Source organism: Schistocerca gregaria, chromosome 4 (genome assembly GCF_023897955.1).
Source record: "Schistocerca gregaria isolate iqSchGreg1 chromosome 4, iqSchGreg1.2, whole genome shotgun sequence".
NCBI classification, from domain to species: Eukaryota; Metazoa; Arthropoda; class Insecta; order Orthoptera; family Acrididae; genus Schistocerca; species Schistocerca gregaria.
In genome coordinates this window covers 470,338,274-470,360,244 of record NC_064923.1, presented here as the reverse complement: position 1 = coordinate 470,360,244, position 21,971 = coordinate 470,338,274, and the positions used below count along the sequence as shown (strand labels likewise).

General features: G+C 42.3%; 1 protein-coding gene across 1 annotated transcript in view; it reads right to left on the bottom strand.

The window, feature by feature from the left end:
- The window catches only part of LOC126266988 (G-protein coupled receptor 52-like), a 368,301-nt gene that overhangs the window by 151,334 nt on the left and 194,996 nt on the right, over positions 1-21,971 (bottom strand). The gene's annotated exons all lie outside the window — the stretch shown is intronic.

Genomic DNA, 21,971 nt, shown 5'->3' with positions numbered 1-21,971 from the left:
ATATTAAATTTAGATCCTTATGAGCTGACTCCCGTTCTTCTTAATTTGACATTTATTTCGGAGGAATTGTCTTACCGTAAGTTAATAACATTTGTCAACCGATCTCCTAGCTAAACTACTGTTGTGTTGGTGGATATATCCAACATGTCCGACGAATAGCTAACGCAGGCAGTAAAGTGAAATTTTCGTGTGTGTTGTAGGTTAGATCGATTCCCATATGCATCTTAAATTTGGAAAGAAACAGTTAATTGTCTTAAAAATAAAAACAAATATTCATTTTGAATTAAATACGATCAAAGTTATTCAAAATTATCATTGGTAATATGTTTGTATATTCTAAGACAAAAGCCTTTGCTCAGTTGGATAAAATAGTGCTGTAAGCTTTGTAACCATTTGTGGCCAGAATAAATATTTACGTTACGCTGCTCAGCCAAGGTCACACAATGAGGTTTCGAGAACTGGCGAACAATCGGCAGTTTTTGAGTGAAAACCACTCTAAGAATGATATAAACCGAATCTAAAAGAAGTAACTAAGTCACACACGCGCCATTACGTAATGATAAAACAAACACTGTTACGGAAGTATTAGGTTTAATTACATGTGCTTCGCCGCATAAAAGAATGGGTAATTGAGGACATGTGAAATTGGAATGCTCGTTGTAAGTTTTTCCTTTAAGTTAACAATTTCGTTGGACGATGTAGAAATCCACATCCAGCTTCTATTCAGTCATCTGTGATTGAAAGTTGATTATGTCATCCCTTTTCCACTCATTAAATACTATCATGTGTCAAATGGAACTGCGTGGATCCAGACACCTATTCATGTCCTACACATCAATTATGTTATATGCAGACTGAAGTGACGAATTAATATTTGTACTACAGCAGCCGGGATTCGAAACCGTGTCTCCCGCTCACTGGTCAGATGCGCTAACCATTAGGTCACTCTCGTATAGCTGTTTATCGGAAGGGCTCCAGCGTGGCGTAGTGATTACCGAATCTTCCTAGCGAGCAGTAGGCCCGGTTTAGAATTCTAGCCTTGGTTCAGATTTTAATTTAGTCGCATGTACATAATATCATTTTCATTAATACAAATAGAGATAGATTTTTTCTCCTCTTTTGTATGTCGATGATTATGTTGAATAGTGTGGTTCAAAATGGTTCAAATGGCTCTGAGCACTATGGGATTTAACTTATGAGGTCATCAGTCCCTTATAACTTATAACTAATTAAACCTAATTAACCTAAGGACTTCACACACATCCATGGCCGAGTCAGGATTCGAACCTGCGACCGTAGCGGTCGTGCGATTCCAGACTCTAGCGGCTAGAACCACTCGGCCACCACGACCGGCAGCATCGTGTCTTCTGTTCAAGAGCACCTGCAGTTGAGACATGACACTTTGTATTTTTTTCTGATCAATTAATATTATTTATATTAATAAAATTTGAAATGCTTAAGAACTTATTTTTCACACTTCTGATCTTTATTGAAGGCTTTACGTGTGTTATGTTAACAACTGTGTTCTCGTCGGAACTAAGTTTCGGTTTTAGTATATCTCAAGCATAAACAGAATAAATTGCCTTCAGCAGTTGCGGCATTTTCTTATTTTTAAATGAAATTTTCGTCTAGTCAGGTAAGTTCGCTTTCCGGTGGAACTTCAAGGCCACGTGGTTAGATCGGAGACTTCGCTATTTTCTTATCACACCAGCTGAAACCATTTCAGTTTTTAAGGTATTTCAAGTTACATAATGAAGGAATACTTGCGCTGGATGAGTTATACCTGAAAGTGTAATTAACAGACACAGGTAAGGAGTAGCAACAAGAGATATGTTGTAAGGATTATGGTTTCCCATTTTGTCTTTTCTGTTGCGCTACGAGAAAGTTCCTCGTCACTAAGATATCTAAAAGAAAGTTAATCTACGTTACATCCACATCTACATAGTTACTCTGCGATTCACATTTAAGTGCTTGCCAGAGGATTCACTAAACCGCTTTCCAGCTGTTTCTCTATCGTTCGACTCTCGAACAGCGGGCGGGAAACACGAACACTCAAATCCTTCCTTGCGAGCTCTGACTTCATCTACTTTGTTATGATGAGTGTTCCTCCCTATGTATGTAGGCGCCAGTGAAATAATGTCAGTCGCTGAGGAGAGAGTTAGTGATTGAAACGTCATCAAAAGGTACTGCCGCAACGAAAAACACCTTTATTTTAACGATTGCCACCCAATTTCTCGTGCCATATGCGCGACCCTATCTCCACTATTTCGCAACAGTACAAAACCTGACCTTGTTTGAACTTTTTCAATGTTCTCCGTCGATCCAATCTGATGAGAAGCCCACACTTCACAGCAATACTGCACAAGAGAAGGTACTTTCGTAGTATAGGCAGTCTCTTTAGTAGACTTGTTGCATTTTCTAAGTGTTATGCCTATATATTTTAGTCCTTGGTTTGTTTCACACGTAGCATTATGTGTATGATTATCCCAACTTAAGTTATTCGTGATTGTAGCCCCTAAGTATTTAGTAGAATCTACAGCGTTTAGATTTTCGTGATTTATCGTATAACCGAAATTGTGCGGAGTCCTTTGGTACTCATGTGGATGACTTAACATTTTTCGTTATTTTGAGTCAATTGCCACTATTCGCGCCCTACAGATATCTAGTCTAGAAGGTTCTGCAATTTGTGTCGATCCTCTGATGACCTTACAAGACGCTAAATGATTTCATCGTCTACAAACAATCTGAGTGCTACTTATGGTATCTCCTGTGCCGTTTACATAAATCGTGAATAGCAGAGGGCGTACAACTCTTACTGGGGCAACGGGCAGATATTACTTCTGTTTTACTCGATGACTTTCTGTCAGTTATTACGAACTGTGACCTTTGTGACAGGAAATCATGAATCCAGTCGCACAGCTGAGTCGATACTTCATAGGCATACAATTTGATTAGAAGTCAATTCTGAGGAACAATGTCGGGAGCCTTCAGGAAATATAAAAATATGGAATCAATCTTACATCCCTTGTCGATAGCGCTCATTACTTCATGGGAATTAGAATGATATTGTTTGCATCCGTGTTGGCTGTTTGTCAATAAGTTCTTCGTTTTTTAAGTAATTCATAATGTTGGAACACAGTATATGTTACAAAAACCTACTAAAAATGGACTTTAGTGACATGTGTTTGCAATACAGCGGATTAATCTTATTCCTTTTCTTGTGTATTGGAGTGACTTGTGAAAATTTACAGTCTTTATGTTCGGATCATTCAACGGGCTATCGGTTTTTTATGATTACTAAATATGGATCTATTGTGTCAGTGTACTCTGAGAGGAACCTGAATGGTGTAGAATCGTGACCGGAGGTCTTGCTTTTATTACGTGATTTTAGCTGCTTTTTTACACAGAAGATATCTACTTCGAAGTTACTCATGTTGGCAGTAGTTCTAGACACGAATTTTGGAATATTTATTTCATCTTCTTCAGTGAGGGTATTTCGGATAACCGTATATAGTAACTCTGCTTTAATGACGCTGCCATCAGTACCATCATCAGTGCTATCGCGCAGTGATGATACTTGATTATGTCCTTCCGCTGGTGTGTCGTAGTGGCCGTGAGGTTCTAGGCGCTACAGTCTGGAGCCGAGCGACCACTACGGTCGCAGGTTCGAATCCTGACTCGGGCATGGATGTGTGTGATGTCCTTAGGTTAGTTAGGTTTAATCAGTTCTAAGTTCTAGGCGACTGATGACCTCAGAAGTTAAGTCGCATAGTGCTCAGAGCCATCTGAACCATTTCCGCTGGTGTACTTTACATACGACGAGAACCTCTTGGGATTTTCTGGCAGATTTGTAGACAGAGTTGCGTCGTCAAAAGTATTAAAACCATCTCGTATTGAAGTTCTCGATGCATTATGAGATTCCGTAAAACTTCGCCACTTTTGAGACTTTTGTGTTGCTTTAAATTTAGCGTGCTTTTGTCGTTGCTTCTGCAACAGCGTTCTCATCTATTTAGTGTACCGTGAGGGATCAATACATTTCTTATTTATTTATTTGATATATGTCTCTCAACAGCAGTCGATACTCTTTCTTTGCATTTAAACCACATCTGGTGTACGCTTACGTATTCAGATTGGAAGGAGTGGAGACTGTCTCTCATGACGGGCTCAAGCAAATCGGATAGCATTTGTTCTCTTATGCATTAGTTTTTATAGAACGAGAAATATTTCAGCGCTTTGAAAACTGGTGTAATAGTCTCTTATGAACTCACGCGTTAAATTTTTGGACAACATGGTTGTGGAAAAAAGCAGCGATTAGTATGATTAATCAATAATTCAAGAACAGTCTTAATCGCTTTTATTATTATTATTATTATTATTATACCGCCACCCGGTTTCAACCCGACGTAGGGCTCATCTTCTAGGCGTTTACACCATTAGTCGACTGTTGGTGGTGTCACTCCTGTCTAAACTGATAGTTTCCTGCCGTTATGTAGACAGGAGTGACACCACCAGCAGTCTACCAATGGTGTAAACGCCCAGAAGATGACCCCTACGTCGGGTTGAAACCGGTTGGCGGTATAATAATAATAGTAACAATAATAATAAATGCGATTAAGACTGTTCTTGAATTATTGATCACGGCTTAAAGTAGCGCTAGGCTTTCAAAATGGCGGAGGGCTTCCGGCGATAAGGAACTGGGACGCGTCTGTGGCGCGCTGTGACGTGGGCGCAAGGTGGGTGGTGACCCAGTGACTGGGCCAGCAGGTGGCCGGGACAGAAGTAGGCACGGGGAGCAGCCGCGGGCGGGCCGGGCTCATTACGGCCGCAATTAGAGCCAGCGGACGCGCAGGCCGCCTCCCCGCATCCCCGCTAGCGCATCCCGCCGCTGGCGGCCGTCTGTCTGCCGCCACTGCGCCCTCTATATGCTTCCCATTGGCGCCTCGACATTTCGTAATGAGTGCCAATATATCTCTCCCTGGAATATTATACTACTGGCCATTAAAATTGCTACACCAAGAAGAAGTGCAGATGATGAACGGGTATTTATTGGACAAATATATTATACTAGAACTGACGTGATTACATTTTCGCGCAATTTGGGTGGATAGATCCTCAGAAATCACTACCCATAACAACCACCTCTGGCCGTAATAACGGCCTTTATACGCCTGGACATTGAGTCAAACAGAGCTTGGATGGCGTGTGTAGGTACAGCTGCCCATGCAGCTTCAACACGATACCACAGATTATCAAGTCTGGCGTATTATGACGAGCCAGTTTCTCGGCAACCATTGACCAGACGTTTCCAATTGGTGAGAGATCTGTAGAATGTGCTGGCCAGGGCACCAGTCGAACATTTTCTGTATCCAGATAGGCCCGTACAGGACCGACAACATGCTGTCGTGCGTTATCCTGCTGAAATGAAGGGTTTTGCAGGGATCGAATGTAACGCCCACTGATCAAAGAGCCGTAATGCGAACAAGAGGTGACCGAGACGTGTAACCAGTGGCACCCCATACCTTCACGCCGGGTGATACGCCAGTATGCCGATGACGAATACACGCTTTCAATGTGTGTTTACCGCGATGTCGCCAAACACGGAAGCGGCCATCATGATGCAGCGAACAGAACCTGGATTCATCCGAAAAAATGACGTTTTGCCATTTGAGCACCCAAGTTCGTCGTTGAGTACACCATCGCAGGCACTCCTGTCTGAGATGCAGCATCAAGGGCAACTGCAGCCATGGTCTCCGAGCTGGTGCTGCGAAAATCGTCGAACTGTTCGTGCAGATGGTCGTTGTCTTGCAAACGTCCCCCTCTGGTGACTCATGGATCGAGACGTGGCTGCACGATCCGTTACAGCCGTGCGGGTAAGAGTCCTGTCATCTCGACTGATAGTGATACGAGGCCGTTGCGATCCAGCACTGCGTTCCATATTGCCCTCCTGAACCCACCGATTCCATATTCCGCTAACAGTCATTGGATCTCGACGAACGCGAGCTGCAATGTCGCGATACGATAAACCGCAATCGCGATAGGATACAATCCAATCTTTATGAAAGTCGGAAACGTGATGGTAAGCATTTCTCCTCTTTACACGAGGCATCACAACAACGTTTCACCGGGCAACGCCGTTCAACTGCTGTTTGTGTATGAGAAATCAGTTGGAAACTTTTCTCATGTCAGCACGTTGTAGGTGTCGCCACAGGCGCCAAGCTTGTGTGAATGCTCTGAAAAGCTAATCAATTTTATATCACAGCATCTTCTTCCGGTCGGTTAAATTTCGCGTCTGCAGCACGTCATCTTCGTGGTGTAGCAATTTTAATGGCCAGTAGTGTACGTTTTGGAGGTTGAAGTTGTAATTCGAAATTTTTCAAGAAAAAACTGAAGAATCAAAGTGTCAAAACTTCTAAGGACACTTACTGGGCGAATCGAGTAACAGTGTATCTCTTTCTGTATGTAACAAACCTGTATCCGAAAAACTGAAAACGTATTCTGGTATCATAGAAATACGTTGCTTACGTCATCACTGCAAAAATATACTCTAAGAAAAAAAGGAACGACGCACCACGAAACAATTATCCGAATATGACGGAAAACGGAAGATGTGACGTGCATGTGCAGACAAACATATGATTCCTATTTCACAAAAACTGAATCATTTATTCAACAGTAAGAGCTTCGTAAGTTATGCAGCTCAATAATTCGCTGGTCCACCTCTGACAATGCAATCATTTACTCAGCTTGGCATTGATTGATGGGGTTGTTGGATGTCATCTTTAGGATCATCGTGCCAAATTCTATCCGATTGGCATGTTAGATCGTCAGAATCCCGAGCTGGAAGCCCTGGCTATAACGCCCCAAACGTCCTCGAGGAGAGAGCCGGCGATCTTGCTTCTTTTGGTAGGGTTTGGCAAACAAGAAGAAATACAGTGGAAACACTCGACATATGTGGGTGGTCATTATCTTCCTGAAATGGAAGTATCTGATGGCTTGGTATGATAGATAACGAGACAGTGCGCAGAATATCGTAGGTGTACCGCTGTCTGTAAGCCTGTTGCGGATGACGACCATAGAAGTCCTGCTATGAAAAGAAATGGTGCGTCATACCATCACTCCTGGTTGTCAGGCCGTGTGGAGGGCGACAGTCACATCGGTATCCCAGTGTTGTCTGGGGAGTTCCTTACACGTCTTCGCTGCCCGTTGACGTTCAGTATGAATCGCGACTTCTCACTGAAGATAGTTCTACTACAGTCTGAGCGTCGGCCGAGGTGGCCGATTGGTTCTAGGCGCTATAGTCTGGGCCAGTACGAGCGCTACAGTCGCAGGTTCGAATCCTGCCTCGGGCATGGATGTGTGTGATGTCTTTAGGTTAGTTAGGTTTAAGTAGTTCTACGTTCTAGGGGACTGAAAACCACAGACGTTAAGTCCCATAGTGCTCAGAGCCAGCCTACAGTCGGAGCCGTGGTAAAATTTGCTGTTTTCAAGAGCGCACTGCAGCTCGTAGTGTGAAGCAGTCGCCCTCCGTTTCTGGTGATGTGGCTATCGCAGCTTTGGTGTCTCCCTCTGGTGTGAAACAGGACAAGTTGCTTGTTCAAGTGCATTTAAGAGGCGCTATGAGCTCGGCAGGGTCACCCTTGACCGTCGCCTCTCCTGGACCCCCCATCTCTGGACAATCCAAGCCAAGGCACGCTCCCGACTCCGTCTCCTCAAGCTCCTTTCTGGCTGTACATGTAGTGTGGACCCCTCCACATTCCTCCCCATCTACAAATCCATCCACCCTATCCTCTGCTACGCCCACCTTGCCTTGATCTCCACCCCTCCTACCTTTTACAAGTCCCTTCAAATCCACGACCGCCATGCTCTCCGCCTCACCTATCGTATCCGTCTCCCCTCCCCCACGCGGATCCTGTACGACCTTATCCCGTTCCCCCACCTCCTCCTTTTCCTCGAACGGATACGGATCCTCTACATCTCTCCCTCACACTCTCGTCTCTCACATCCTCTCCCACCCCCGTCCACTGCCACACCTGTATTTCCGCGTCCGAACTGCTCTCCATCTCTCCACAGTCCGTACCCTCTCCGAAGGTGGCTTCCGCCAGCTCCTCCTCCCTGACGATGCCCTCCTCCCCTCCATTTACCCCTCCTATCAACTCTGATACTCCCCTCCCTGTGTTCTTTCCTATGGGTACCCTCTCTTTCTCTCTCCATTCTCTCCCTCCTCCCTTCCTCCCCCCTCCTCCCCCAGGCTTCCCCTACCACCATACCATACCTTCATTCCTCCCACCATCACTCTGCCATTGGAATCTCTGCTCTCCCCTCTCCCTCCCTCACCACCTTCTCCCCCTCTTGGCTGGTCCCCAGACTCGCACACGTTAAGTGGACATTCGCGCGCCGTAGATCATCGCCATCAGTGTTTCGTGTGTGTGTTGTCGTGTTTGTGATTCAGTGTTTTTCGACGTCCACACTCCTTCGTTCACTTGTATCGTCTAAATCATCAGTGTTTGTGCACAGTGCCGGCAGTTTTTCATGCTTTTCGTCGAGTGTGAACGGCTTCATGTTTTTTATATATTGTATCTACTGTTTTATAACCGCCATTGTGCTCCTTTTCTATCATCATTGGTTTTCTCTTTTATTGTACTGCTTGTGGCTGAAGGCTGAAGGGCGGAGTAACATTTTCCGCTGTCGGCCCACCTTGTACGAGATGCAAAATAACAATAAAGGTAAAAAACTCTGCAGGGGGTCAGTCTGTCAGTAGGAGCAAGTCTGGTGAGTTGATCAGGCGGCTCAGTGTGGGGCAGTCAGTCCTTGTCTGTCGTCCGGGATTGCTAGTATGTGTTAGGTCGCCAGTCTGCTCCAGTTTGCACAGGCAATGGTCATTGGCGGTTGGATCGATCGGTTGGTCGGTCGCGCACTGGGAGACAAGATGACTTGTCCGTCTTGAGAGTCGGCGCGTGTGAGGTCGCTATGGCAGTCCAGTAGGCCGCGCCGTATAGCGAGGGGTAGTGTCTTCGCAGCCGACACGAGAGCAGCAGGAGCCAGCCTACGACATCGGTCTGCCCGGTGCGAGCTGCGACGCTGTGAGACGGGAGATCGGCGCGCCTTCCTGCGTCCGTTGAAGCGGCTGGCAGCGGACGGTTTGGGGGAGCGTTTTGGGGGTCCTGGGCCAGGTCTTTGCCAGACATCGCAGTTTTAGAAAAGTGATTTGTGATATGTTGTTTCATTTACTTGTTAAATTCTACTTGTTTTCTTGGTCAGTCTCCCGTCACCAGTTGCTCGCCTGTCTTAAGGCCGCATTCTCTAGGCAGTTATTGTCTGTCTGTCTGTCTGTCTGTCGGTCTGCCGTACGTTAATAGCTGCCTCTGTTATGTTTGTCGGATTTGCTGTTAACAAATTTATTGCTTAAAGGCCGAACTCTTGAAATATGTTTCTATCTTGCTTATCATCTTGCGAGGTGGTATATGTGTAATGTAGAGCATGTTGTACATTTAATGTGAGTATGCATTTTATGGGTTTTATTTAAATAGTCATTTTAGGTTATAAGCTTGCCACCCTTCCACCGTAAGAGTCCTTTAAAAAAATTGCAGTTTGGGGGCAAATAATTTGGGGGTTGTAGCATTTCCATTCCTCTTAGTTTACATGTTTGTGTGAGTTTTTAAATTTTTTTGTTTAAAGTAACATGGTGTGTTGCAGATTTGCACCAGTGTACTCTTTTGGAGGTTGTTGGAAGAGCGCAGGCAAGCATCTCACCCCTAAGGCTCCCACTGTTAATATTGTTATTTGCCTCTGAGTAAAACTATAACTTGATATTTCGAGAGTTCTTTTCTCCTTATAATTTTAAATCTGTTTTGAAGAAGCTTTTAGGAATAAAATTCACATTTGTTAAAAGTAATTTTCCATCAGTTACTTCCTGGCAACTACTTCCACGCTCACATGGTGTGATTAAATGTGTCAATGTTCTTGATGAATCGCCAGTAAATAAAGTAAATTCTTTAAAAAAAATTTGAAAGTAAAAATCTACGGTTCACAGTCCATGAAATTCCAGGGAGGAGACAGGAAGCGAAAGGTTATCTTGAACTTGTACAGAAAAGAGAATGCAGTTATGAGAGCCGAATGACGCAATATTTAAAAAGAGTGTGAGATACAGCTGTAACCTTTCCCCAGTGTTATTCTGTCTGTACGTTGAGGTACCAGTCTCCGTGATAGAGGTCCCTAAGACACGTCTGGGCTGCAGCGGTAGACCCAAAAGACTGATCAACAGTCTTTTCTCCAATGTCCTGGATTAAATTGCGGGCATTTCTGTAGCGTCTCATGAGGCAAAGTTATGTGTCACTATGTGATGGTGAATAGTCCGTTGTTCAAGAGAAATAGGCTGTGTGGCGGCACCCTTTTTCTTCTCGCATTATCTCTCAACACAAACACAGCACTACACTAAACACACACAATTAGTCACCTACAGTTGCAGATACATTTATACACACAGCTCTCATACACCACGGACGGTAGAAGAAATGTATCAAATTAGGCTACTTAATCTGAACCTTCTTGGTCTCCCGGCGATTCACGCCTTACGCCATTACTGAGCCGTGGGTAGCTCGCGTCATGCCATGTTTTTTATCACTGGTTGAAGTACGGTTACCGCCATAACGTTGCTGACTTCTCTCCGTGAGTGGCAGCAGCAGCAGCGTGTATCGATACTGGTACTGCTGTACTGTCTTTCATGTGGCAGATATATTTTCTGTGTGTGCTTTGTGTTGCAGTCGGTCGGTTGGGTGAGAGCAGTGAGGAAGTCTCCATGACGCGTAGTCACGCCGCAGCCGCTGGCGGCGTGCACGCGCTGTTGGAGTTGTCAGGCGCTTCTTGAGAGGGTTACGAAATTCGTCGCCCAGCGATCCTGGACACACTGAGTGCTCACTTAACCTACTATCCAGCCTCAACTGTTATCACATCTCTTCGTTTGATCCTGGTTGTCGCTTTCTGGGAGATTCCCGCGAGCAACAACGTGTGTGCATTGAAGTCGCCTAGGCTTGCAGCCGTCTTATTGTGTGGTGTTTAACTTAATTTAATTCATTCCTTCACTAATGAAGTATACCAGCGGTATCTTCTGCCTTGTTGGCGTTCCGGTTATCTGCCTTGGTCGTTGACGTAGTTTTCCGCAGAGTATTTTCCACGTCGTGTTGATGCTGTGCAGCACGGGGTGTATTTCGACGGCTGAGGTGTTATTGGCAGTATTGGGCCTTTTTTTCTGATTTGGCTGGATTGGGCAAGAGTATCCAGAACGTTGTGCTATTGACATCTTGCTGTCGTTTTGCTGATCGGGTGGAGAAGAACTGATCATGTTGTTTGATTCGTCGGATGGCTTTCGAAGAAACTGCCAGTCTCACCCAAAAGTGCGTTAGTGTTACCTTCCTAGGCCTATCCTTGGAACTTTCTGAGCTCTGCTCCTCGTGTTTTACATAGTGATTTCCTTTTAGTTTTAAGTACTGTGTGTGGCCTTCATCCGAGTTTTAGCTTATTAAATTTGCAAAGTTTTTCTCCCTAGGCCTTATGTCGTAAAAAAAATGTTTCTTGTTTGGTATGTGGCCTTCAGCCGAGTATCAGCCGTTCAAAATTAAAATTGAAAATTCCTTGTGCCTAGGCCTTAAGCTGTAAATGTGTTTCAAGTTGGTATGTGGCCTTCAGCTGAGTTTTCAGCTTTTTCAAACCAAAAGTTGAAAAAATTTGTCTAGGTGTGAAGCTGTAAAAAAAAATATTTTCTAGTTTGTATGTAGCCTTTAGCCGCATTTTCCAGCTTAAATTAAAAATTGTAAATTTCTTCATCTGGGCTTTAAGCCGTGAGATTGTTTGTATTTCGTATGTGGCCTTCAGTCGAGTTTTATGTGAAGTATTTTAGGATAAAGTCTTTAGTCTATTTTAGTTGTAATTCAGAAGCTCTTCCCTTTAGGCCTTCAGCTGTAAAATTATTTTCTCCTTGGTGTGTGGCCTTCAGCCGAGTTTTAATCTCTCTTAAATTAAAAATTAAAAATCCATGTCTTCTATTTAAGTCATTAGATTGTTATTCTTTAGTATGAGGCCTTCAGCCGAGTTATACACGAAATATTTTAGGATAAGGCCTTCAGCCTTTTCGGGAACGGCCTTCTGCAGTGGATACACCGCCTCCCGTGAGATCGCCGATGCTAAGCGCTGTCGGGCGTAGTCGCCACTTGGATGGGTGACCATTCCGGCCGCAATGCGCTGTTGCCATTTGTCGGTGTGCACTGAGCCTCGTGATGCCAATTGAGGAGCTACTCGATCGAATAGTAGCGGCTTCGGTCACGAATACCATCATAACGACCGGGAGAGCGGTGTGCTGAACCCGTCGGATGGCCCCGGTAGGCCACTCGCTGCCTGAAGACGGAGTGCTTTCAGCCTTTTTCAATTGAAAGTTCTTTTTCCTATGCCTTAAGCCGTTAAATTGTTTTGTTGATATGCTTCAGCAGAGTTTTCACCCTATTTATATTAAACATTGAAAATCTTTGTCTTGGCCTTAAGCCGTAACACTGTTCTTAGTTAATGTGTGGCGTTAAGCCGAGTTCTATGGAAAAATTTAAGGCTCTCAGCCCATTTATATTGAAGATAAAATAACTTTTTTTGAAGAAGGGAAACCTCCAGAAGAACTTCCTTGCTTAGGCCTTGTGCCGTGGATATTCGATGTGGTCTTCAGACGATCTAAATTAAACCAAAGGACTTCTTTCATTAAAACTTTAAGAGTTTTCCATTCTTGTTTGTGTGATTGTGTGTTTTAACAAATGAAGTTTATATGTAGAGTGCACCTGACAGTAACTTATTTTTTCCCCTTTTCACAAATATAACCTCATCCAATCTGTAAAGCTACCACAGGGATTTCATTTGCTTTACTTTTTACACAGTGCAAGCTGTGTAGGACACAAAGAAGAAATTAGGAAAATGATCTAATGTTCAGAAAATATTTGTCAATGACATTGCAATTCTGTTAGAGATGTTAAAAGACTTAGGAGACCAGCTGAACAAAATGTAGGAATGGGCAGTGTCTTGAAAAGAAGTTATAATAGGAATATCAACAAAAGTAAAATAAGGCTGATGAAATGCAGTCGAATTAAATCTGGCGATGCTGATGCTGTCACATTCGTAAATGAGACACTAAAAGTAGTGCTGCAGGCGAAATCTGCTATTTTGGCATCAATATGATGATGGCAGAAGTAGACAAGACATTAATGTAGGCTGGCAGTATGGTGAAAAACATTTGTGAGAAAGAGATATATGGTAAACTCGATTGTAAATTTAAATGTTAGGAATTATTTCCTAGCAGTAATTGTTCAGAATGTAGTCTTGTACAACGTGGACGATAAACATTTCAGACGAGAAGAGCGTAAAAGCTTTTGAAACGTGGTGCTATAGAACAATGATAAAGGCGTCAAGGAATCGTCAGTTTCGTGATGGAAGAAAGAGGAAAGTGCTGGTGGGTGTGGAGCTCGTATAAATTGAGGAGGGAGATGGATGTCAAGTCTTTAATACAGTAAGGAAGTTCAAAAGGGTGTATGCTGCGGTTATTTATGCAGAATGAAGACGCACGGAGCAGAACAGAGTGAATATCAGCATCAAACCACTCTTTGGAGTGAAGACAATAATAACAACAACAACAACAACATCAACTGATATAGTTTCTAATTATTTTTCTGATTAAAACGATACATAGTAAGATCCTTTACCCATGGCAATGGTCCAAGACCGAAACCGGTTGATATTTGTGTTTAAAATTTAAAAAAAAGCTGATGGTCAAAGATGCATTTTATACATTAATATTTTTCTGTTTTCTGCTCTTGATTCCTCTGTATTACATATATTGTGTGGATAGGAAAGATACAAATTTTCATCCAAATTTTATTTTTCATATTCCTTATTATTCAGTGTATATTTCCGGGGCTGTTGATAACAACTGTGTACATAGTTGACGCATTAACGTTTTGATCAAAGAAATACTAAAAAATAACAATGTATCAATATCATTTGCACTTCAAAATTCGCGCACACTAATAATACTTTATTTTATGATTTACATAGCTTAACTGAAGGCCCTCTATTTCTTCTTTCTAAAGATTATTTTTCCCTCCTGAAAATTTTGTTTTTCAAATGTTTTCTTTATTCAAATTTATTGTCGTCATTAGAATCCTGGAATACCCTCATCTTGCAATATAATCCTTTCAAAAATCCATGGCCATTGTTTTGTTATAATTTTTCTGATTCCAAAACATGTGTACTTTCGCCAGTAGAATGTTAGTTAAGGTAATATCTCAAATAAAATATTTGAGCTTCTAGAAAAATCTTGGCTGACTTTTGTAAATTCCAGTGAACCTTGAAACTTCCACTTCATTAAATAGAACCACGATTTATTTAAATTTAAGTTTACTTAAGAAATTATAAATCAAAGTATCTTAACAGTCAATGTATATATGTATACTGTGCTTCTCCCTTCGTTTTCGTTACTATTGAAGATGTTATAGCAGTATAAGTTATCATTTCGTAGCAATAGAAGTACGAGCGTTTCCAAATAGGCGTCGTGCACAATGCCAGTCATCCTGTGGCTGGCTATAGTTGAGAGTAGTGAAATGTACATATGTATTTATTTGTTACTTAAAGTCCATATAGTGTGCCTAGTGTTGTCATTAATTAATCTTCAGGAAGACAGTCGTGGAAACTGAAATCAAGAAACATATATTGTGCAGTTACCTACTGTCGTAGTGCGAAATTATTATTAGGGATGACACCACACGTCGCTTTTCCACGACATGGATGCCTGAAATATAAGCAGCTGTAAGCATAAAAATTTGTATTGTGATGTAGCCTGATAGCGTCAGGTGGGGTAAATTTTTAAATAAACTCAGATTTACTTACTACCAATATAAAAGATTTTTGTTATGGCCACGTAAGTACCAGTAAGTGAGTGCTAAAACTTTATATACGTCCATGTATTTGCACTAGACAAACAAAGAAATCATTATAATGTTGCTCTTTTCTGTAAGAGTTGACCTTAATTTGCACCTCAAAACGTGTTTAATTCCTGTACTTGTTCCTGACCTCTGCAATATTTGTCAGTGACAGCATGACTATGTTAACATTACTGCCGGTGGATATCAGATTGGTATCTCGGCCTCTCGTAACCAAGTTTGCAGGTTAAAACGTATCTACATCTACATCTACCTTTATTCTCCGCAAGCCACCCAACGGTGTGTGGCGGAGGGCACTTTACGTGCCACTGTCATTACCTCCGTTTCCTGTTACAGTCGCGTATGGTTCGCGGGAAGAACGACTGTCTGAAAGCCTCCGTGCACGCTCTAATCTCTCTGATTTTACATTCGTGATCTCCTCTGGAGGTATAAGTAGGGGGAAGCAATATATTCGATACCTCATCCAGAAACGCACCCTCTCGAAACCTGGCGAGCAAGCTACACCGCGATGCAGAGCGCCCCTCTTACATAGTCTGCCACTTGAGTTTGCTAAACATCTCCGTAACGCTATCACGATTACCAAATAACCCTGTGACGAAACGCGCCGCTCTTCTTTGGATCTTCTCTGTCTCCTCCGTCAACCAGATCTGGTACGGATCCCACACTGATGAGCAATGCTCAAGTATAGGTCGAACGAGTGTTTTGTAAGCCACCTCCTTTGTTGATGGACTACAATTACTAAGGACTCTCCCAATGAATCTCAACCTGGTACCCACCTTACCAACAATTAATTTTATATGAACATTCCCCTTCAAACCGTTCCGCACGCTTACGCCCAGATATGTTACAGAAGTAACTACTACCAGTGTTTGTTCCGCTATCATATAATCATACAGTAAAGGATCCTCCTTTCTATGTATTCGGAATACATTACATTTGTCTATGTTAAGGGTCAGTTGCCACTCCCTGCACCAAGTGCCTATCCGCTGCAGATCTTCCTGCATTTCGCTACAATTTTCTAATGCTGCAACTTCTCTGTATACTATAGCATCATCCGCGGAAAGCCGCATGGAACTTCCGACACTATCTACTAGGTCATTTATATATACTGTGAAAAGCAATGGTCCCATAACATTCCCCTGTCGCAAGAGGTTACTTTAACGTCTGTAGACGTCTCTCCATTGATAACAACATGCTGTGTTCTGTTTGCTAAAAACTCTTCAATCCAGCCACACAGCTGATCATATATTCCGTAAGCTCTTACTTTGTTTATCAGGCGACATTGCGGAACTGTATCGAACGCCTTTCGAAAGTCAAGGAAAATAGCATCTATCTGGGAGCCCGTATATAATATTTTTTGGGTCTCATGAACAAATAAAGCGAGTTGGGTCTCATACGATCACTGTTTTCGGAATACATGCTGATTCCTACAGAGTAGATTCCGGGTTTCCAAAAACGACATGATACTCGAGTAAAAAACGTGTTCTAATATTCTACAACAGGTCGACGTCAGAGATATAGGTTTATAGTTTTACGCATCTGCTCGACCACCCTTCTTGAAGACTGGGAGTACCTGTGCTCTTTTCCAATCATTTGGAACCTTCCGTTCCTCTTGAGACTTGCGGTATCTGTGGTTGGTGGCTGTACCATTTTCAACAATATGCTAGGTTGTACAAACATACAGTCTCCAAGTTAATCTTGCTGTACATAGCGTGAACGCTAAATCCACAGACAATACTTTCTGAATATTTTGGTGTATGAGAGCAAAGATGCAGGCCGCTGTGGCCGAGCGGTTCTAGGCGCTTCAGTCGGGAACCGCGATACTGCTACGGTCGCAAGTTCGAATCCTGCCTCGGGTATGGATGTGTTTGATGTCCTTACGTTTGTTAGGTTTAAGTAGTTCTTAGTCTAGAGGACTGATCACCACAGATGTTAAGTCCCATAGTGCTTAGAGTCATTTGAACCATTTGAAGACCAAAGATCTCCAGTGTTTTATTACAGGATAATTGAATTTAGTTCGGTTTCCTGATCTCATTTATCTCTGTGTGTGTATTACGCTGAAAATATCTGCAGAGCATTGCAATTTACGAGGCATTTGCTGCATATCTTTTCTAAAAAATACAAGAGTAAAGGCTACTTTACTAGTTATATAGGTTAATACCGTATTTTGCGACTGTAATAAATCTCTTGTTAAGACCAAATGCGTTTCACTTTATTTTAAAGCATCTTCAGTGGTCACTGCAAAAGTATATCGTCACAAAACACGGTATTAACCTACATAACTCGTACGACTGCAACTGAGGAAAACGGTGGTCCTAAAGCAAAGTAGGTAACGGATACTGAATTTAATCTTTAATTCTTGTTAACAGACTACACAGCGATCGCTGCGGGAGCAGCTCAACATAGGCTCCGTGAGCAGCTCTTCAATTGCAGCCAGCGAACCCGTATACGTGGTGCGTAAAGGAAACTTTTTATCAATAGGGCACCCTTTAAAAAGTGGCATAATGAAATACTGGTCAAACACTAAAACGTTTGACTATTCCTCGAGTAATAGAAAAACGCCACTGACAATGAAATCAATTGAATGGTGGACCTTCTATGCAAATAGGTTACATAAATACGATGTCTTACCAGAATTCCAAGCCCCATACAGCTACCAAGAAGAAAATGTACTAACCTTTGATACCATCGTACAGTATATAGATTCTCGAAACTTGAAGACTGAAATCGATGTTTTAATCAATACTGTTTTCCTGAATTTGACGGATGGATCCAAGACTGTCGATAGCGGTGAAGTTAAGATATGCAATATACAACACTGCAGAAAGTTATCAAGTCTTATACTACATCAGGAGGCAACAATCTATTATGCTGAAGCCATTGCAATTAGAGAAGCAGTAAAGTACGGCAGATCTTGCAGACGAAGCAGTATGATGATATTAACAGATTCTCTCAGTGTGCTAAAGAATCTTAAAAAAACAAAAATGGCATAAAAGAGGGTCGCCTATAATTATAAACATTGTTAGCGAAATTGTTACAAATTGGGAAAGAGAAACAGTAACAAATTTACAATGAAATTTTCACTAAGCCATGTCTCCGCAATATCCTTTCTTTCAGTAGTGCTAGTTCTGCAAGTTTCGCAGGAGAGCTTCTGTAAAGTTTGGAAGGTAGGAGACGAGGTACTGGCGGAAGTACAAATGTGAGGACGGGTCGTGAGCCGTGCTTGGGTAGCTCAGATGGTAGAACAATTTCCCGCGAAAGGCAAAGGTCCAGAGTTCGAGTCTCGGTCCGGCACACAGTTTTAATCTGCGAGGAAGTTTCATATCAGTAACAAATTTGCTGTGGATTCCAGGGTACAGTCGTGTGTCTTTCATAACGAAAAAGTAGAGAGCTTACCGAAGCTATTGGTGAAATTAGGTGAAATCCTAAATGAGAAATGCTGAGCTTAATCAACGAAAAAGCGACAAACGACTAGCGGATGCAATGGCAATCGTCCAAGGTGTCAAAAGGAGTACAATATGACCAGATTCAGCTTAAAATAGCGTTATACCACTGGTTTACTGATAGGAATAGAAGCAGACGATGCATAACGACAATTACACCCATGCGCTTAAATGCTTCAATCGCAGTTAATTCCCAACCCATCTGTTCCAAATAGGATTGAAGGAATCTCCACTATGTGATGTATGCAATTTAGCAGAAGATGTGAATCATCTAATGTACTCATATGCCAGATGCAAGACACAACAGAAATCATTTATCAGTGCATTGATTAACGCAAAGATTGATCTTCCAACGGCGGCTGCTATATAGTTTCAACCCAAGAAGTTCGAAATAAGAAGTTTTACTGCTTAAATATGTGAGAGCGAGCTATTTTCGCACACTGTGTACATGATGTGTGGATTTCTGTATGTTGTGTTTTCTTTTTTATTATTGTGGTATAATCAGTTTATGAATAATTTGTAGTTATGGCATGTATCAGTCACTTATTGCTACTCTAAATATCTTTCTAAATAACAATTCACTAATTGTATAGTAGAATAACCATTAAGAAAGATACTTTGTAAATGTGAGTGATGACTGTATGGCGGTGGCCAAATGCCAATAATAATAATAAAAAAGTTTATCAATAAATCTAGCTACACTGCTGTGAGTAACATTTATCATACAACTATCACTGGCGAGGGAACGTATCTGGGCCAGATACGAGCGGTACTGAATGCAAGCTTGACAGCGAAGAGTAAAGTGGGCATTACTGTTGTCAACAGCAAGCACCGAATGTTTGTTTCTACGTAAGGCACTACATGTGTAATACTGTGGCGCTGACACCGACACAAGGAAAACAGTGATCACAGATTGCGAAATTTTATTGACGAAGGAAAAAAACGGCATACTTCTCCGATAATAACAAAATCACAATTACAGCGTGTCATAGGTATGAAGATTTTATTGTATTGTGATCCCATAGTCTGACGCAGTAGCACAATTAGGATCTTCACAGACCGATACACTTGCATGGAAAATATTCTTAGTCCGATGAAGCTCTCCTGAATAACACGAACGTAGGAATAGAACAGATTATCCTGGATACCGTCTCATTGGACCTAGTGAAACAAATGTGAATGCTGAATACATCAGCATCGATTCCTACGATGGACTTCGAAACCGTCCTCAGACAGTGCGGTGAGTAGCGCCCGCCCGCAGGCTGGGAGAGACTACCGAAGCCAGAAGAACTGATCTTGGCAATCCTGGTGCCGACCTTTGTAGCGGCACAATATTCTGGTCACGTGTGTTGCCGACGTGAATAGGTCCCCTGGAAGAGTCGGCATCTGCTAGCGCTGGTACCTCCGCCTCGTGTCATTTTGCCACTGCGACAGGGCGAGTTCGTGACGGTGAGGTGTGCAGGGGCCATGTAGGCTTCACGCGTGCCTGAAGTGCCCGAAATATTGCCGATCGCTAGTGCGAAGATCTCCGGTATAGTGCATACAACTACAATTTGCACTATTGAGCACCCATTTTCAGTGTGTTGCACATATAAAGATAAATAGTAATAAGTCGAACTAAATACTCCCTAGCGTGCCACCGAAGACCATGCGCCGATTATAACAAAATATCCTTCAACATCCTCCGAAATTTTGTCGGTGGATTTCGGATTAAAACTGTACTTAGATCTCTCTCAAGCGACATCATTGATTAGTGTGTGGGTGACCATAAAAAATCTAACTTACAGTGTCAACTGATAGGATCTATAGTTATGGTGGATATTATTCAACGAGGTAAACAAAGTAAAATTAACAAAGGGTGAAAGGTGACTGTATACTGCGCAACGTTTCATTTATCTCGTTTATCGATTAGCAAAGGGTTGTTTGTCGGTGTGGTGATCACATGAATATGGCTTTCTCATGCCTCTGCTGCTAAGATCGATTGTCATAGCACGGAAAAACATCTTAGTAAAGGTTTAACTACACGTGAATGTGGATGTCGCAGCGGATCATCCGTTCGCCAAGCAGAGATAATTGCACAGGGCACAGAGTTGCCTGCGACGTATCAGAAGGGTCGGTGAAGGGTGAAACATCGATGTTCATCGCCAATTAAATGACGTATTATTACAGCTCTGGAATGGCTGTAGTGGTGTAGGTAATGTGACTCTCTTCCCTAGGCCCCCTGAACGCCTTGTGACTTTTTTTATTCTGGTGTACAGAATACGGTCAGCTCACTTAAAGCTTTGTGCAGGAAATCGGTTCTCATCTATCTTAAAAGCCACTATGTACTTAATGGAAGATGAGCGCATTTACAATCAAGCGACAGTTAACTCATTTGAGTGTGAAATTATATCGGTTTACTTTCAAAGGAAAGCTACTTCTTGCCAGTAAGAGTGGTTATGAAGCTGGCTTGATAGAGTAATTAAATCAGTATTTTCCCCAGCGTAGAAGATTTACGTGGTAGTAATGAAGACCACTTGCTTGTGCCTTCAGCACACGGATAAGGCATTTAGTCCATTGCAACAGTCAATGTTCTAAGTCCGTGTTAATTTCGTTATATATTAGCTGAAGGATAACATTTTACACGACATTGGTGAAACTTCCTCTGCCGATTTCCTGAAAGAGGCTTATAAAAATATAAAAGTACGGGGCTACTATAAATGATTCATTCGTCTTCAGAGACCCATATTTTCAAAAATATTACGTGTACTGCTAAGACTGATGAGTGAATAGAACTGTGAGCCCACTGAACTTACACTGTGTCCACCAGTTGTGCTGATTCTTGGCGATGAAGGAACCTCTGTTTATCGGGAGAGGTGAATCGTTGTAATGCGAGAGCGTGAGACACTGAAAATCCTCATGAAATTGTGGTGCATAAACGTTAATTTTATGTCACAGTTGAAGCTGTATAGGTCATTGTTTTTTTCTGTGTGAAGACTGTGATGGGTACCTATTACTTTTATGTCTCCCAGTTCTTGTTTCCACAAATGTCTGCTGATTTGAGAATTTCATCTTCTAACAAGCTAGGGCATCCACTCATTGCTACATCGATGTTCATCGCCAATTAAATACTGCTGATTCTAAGAATTTCATCTTCTAACAAGATCTGGCACCCACTCATTGAAACATCGATGTTAATCGCCAATTAAATGACGTATTACCACAGGTCTGGAATGGCTGAAGTGGTGTAGATAATGTGACTCTCTTCCCTAGGCCCCCTGAACGCCTTGTGACTTTTTTATTCTGTTGTACATGAAGTATCGTGTTTACGTACTCTCACTGCCAAGAACACTGGAAGAGGTCAGAGAACGCACCTGTGGTACTGTGAAGACCGCTGACGGATGTTTCTACGTAAGGTATGGAACAAACGTGACTAGTACTTGGACATGTGTCATGCAAGCAGAGAGGCACTCATAGAACATTTGTAGAAAGTAAAATACAAACTTAGTCAGTTTACCCTTATGTCCACGCATCATTCATATTTGTACATGTGATGCTTTGGAAAATATATAGCTTTGAAATTGAA